Genomic DNA, 3,221 nt, shown 5'->3' with positions numbered 1-3,221 from the left:
GTAATCCGAATACTTATAGAGAGAGAGGATTATAAGAGTATATGTGTGTTTCTTATAGCAAAGACCACATCTGGCGTCTCTGATGTGTAAATCCGAATACTTAATAGAGAGAGAGGATTATAAAAGTATGTGTGTGTGTTTTCTTATAGCAAAGCCACATCTGGCTCTCTGATGTGTAAATCCGAATACTTAATAGAGAGAGAGGATTATAAAAGTATGTGTGTGTTTTCTTATAGCAAAGCCACATCTGGCTCTCTGATGTGTAAATCCGAATACTTAATAGAGAGAGAGGATTATAAAAGTATGTGTGTGTTTTCTTATAGCAAAGCCACATCTGGCTCTCTGATGTGTAAATCCGAAAACTTACCGCTGTCCCACTGTGGGACGAATTGTATAATATTTTGAAACGGTCAAAATGAAGATTGAAAAGAGCCGTGCTATTCTGATTATTTTCGATGTTTATTTAACTTTTTTTTAACTTTCTATACCTTTAATGAGATTGCGAAATAATTAATTAGAAGTTTAAATTAGTAACAGGTATTACGAGCGTCAGTGAAAAATCATGCTTGAAACTGCCGGTTTTTTTTTTTAATCACTGTTTCTTTTTCCATGTTTCATGGTATAAGTAACGATTTAGGCCAAGTCAAACTTACATTGTTATTTCAAACAATAACAAATTATTATAACAAATAGTCCACTTTATTGGGTCACATTCTCATTAACCGTACACCGTAAACTTTCTCGTCTTAAACCCAGTATTTAAGCCTGATATTAGAGCGTTGTCTCATTTTTTATCGACATTAAAGTAAGTTAAAAAACACCTTACTTACAGACACCCAGATGAAACAGAAAGTCCTTTTGAATGAAATTATGCCAACAATGTCACTGCCAACAATCATGAAAACAATGTTATTAATTCCATATAAGGTGCTAATTATTTCTAACACCCAGTAAGTTTCCCATGCTTGTTTCTTTCAAATATGCTTAGTTTTGGAAAGAAAAAATCTAGTTCAGAGTTTACAGTTGCCAGTATAACTGAATCCTCATGTTCAGAGTTTACAGTTGCCACTATAACTGAATCCTCATGTTCAGAGTTTACAGCTGCCAGTATAACTGAATCCTCATGTTCAGAGTTTACAGTTGCCACTATAACTGAATCCTCATGTTCAGAGTTTACAGCTGCCAGTATAACTGAATCCTCGAACGCTTAACCGGCTCCACTATAACACTTTGAAAAGTTTTCAGTTTTAAATTATAACGCTTATACAGCTCTCATTTGTTACTTACGGTTACACAGCTGTTATTTTTTTTATCTACGGTTATGCAACTCTCATGTGCTATGGTCAGTAATTATTTTTTTGTTTGTTAGTTACGGTTATACAGCTCTTATTTGTTATCTTCGGTTATAAACTTCTTATTTGTTACCTAAAGTTATACAGCTCTTATTTGTTACCTAAAGTTATACAGCTCTCATTTGTTATCTACGGTTATAAACTTATTTGTTATCTACGATTATACAGTTCTTATTTGTTATATACGGTTATACAGCTCTTATTTGTTATCTTCAGTTATAAACTTCTTATTTGTTATCATCAGTTTATAAGTTCTTAATTGTTACTTACGGTTAATCAGCTCTTATTTGTTACATACGGTTATACAGCTCTTATTTGTTATCTTCAGTTACCAAGTTTTTTGTTATCTACGGTTATTCAGTTCGTATTTGGATTTCTTGTATTGCATAATATTCCTAAATAAATATAACAAACAGCATGTAAGGCTAATAGTCTACACACCGGGAAACAAAATAAAATGTGAGGTTGAGTCTGAAACAAAAGTCACATTATTACCTGGACTTTTAAAGCTTTGTTTCTGCAACTGTTTTCACCTAAAAATGTCCAATTTTCCACCAGTTTGCTTCATAGTATAGCGAACTTATGACGATTGAAAATTGGTTAATTGTATTTTATTTTTCTTCATTCTGTGAATTTTTATTAAACACCATTTTTCATTTTATATATTAATGAATGCTTAACTATAATTTTGTCCTGTCTCTACATTGCTTATTATCCTTTTACTAACACTAACCCCAACACCGGTGGCTCAGCGATAATGTTTGGGGACTTATAAAGCTAAAATGCAGGGTTCGATGTCTGCAGTGGGCACATCAGAGATAGCCCATCGTGCACGTTTGTGTTTAAAAATAAACAAAACAATTTTTATACTCTTTTTAAGTTATTAATTATTTTATCAACAAATTTCTTTTATTCCTTTTTCAGATTAATCAGTAGCGTATATATAGAGTTTCTGTCCCATATAAAGGGTCAACAAATTTCAGAAATGTGAATTGATAAAAAAATTCCAAATATAACCCACATATACCAAACAATAGGCCAACATTCACAAAATAGCTCTCATTTACTGAAAATCAGTAAAAATCTTTTTGTTGCCATGTCCTCCGAGTCTTTTAATTTTGTCTCCCCATTAGGAGTATGGGATTTATTCCCCAGTTTGTATGCATAGGCTATTATTTGGTGTTTTTAATTGAGATAGTGACTAAAGTGTGGCAGAAACCCTATGTATACACTGCAAATGGTTCCACCCTACTCTACCCCATTAGAGATTGTTAAAAAATGTACAAAAGTATTGGCAAAAAATCCCCAAAACATAAAATTTGTTATAAAATATTCGTAGTTAAAATGAAATGCTTCATCGTTTTTTTTTGTTTTTGTTTTAGATATTTCCATAAATCTTTACACTTCGAAGTATATAGGACATCTTTCGAGTGGATTATTAGTGGTTGTAATTAACTCAATCTTTCCATTTTCATAATAATTAACAAAAATAAGTTTGGATAAATAAGTATTTTCATTAATTTCAAATAGACCTGTTTTTTCTCCCAATTTTAATTTAAAAGAAAAGCATAAATGTTTTTATTGAGCACCATATCTGCATTTATGAAATCGTAATTAGTTGTTCTATTAATGAATATTATATCATTCGCTAAAAGTCCAATAACATAGAATGTAAACTTTTTAGTTACATTATCCACATAAGATATCCGCATTTATGAAATCGTAATTAATTGTGCTATTAATAAATATTATATTATTCGCTTAAAGTCCAATAACATAGAATATAAACTTTTTAGTTACATTATCCACATAAGATATCCGCATTTATGAAATCGTAATTAATTGTGCTATTAATGAATATGATATCAT

Source organism: Limulus polyphemus, unplaced genomic scaffold, assembly GCF_000517525.1.
Source record: "Limulus polyphemus unplaced genomic scaffold, Limulus_polyphemus-2.1.2 Scaffold1279, whole genome shotgun sequence".
Lineage (NCBI taxonomy): Eukaryota > Metazoa > Arthropoda > Merostomata > Xiphosura > Limulidae > Limulus > Limulus polyphemus.
Note: the sequence above shows the minus strand (reverse complement) of the source record.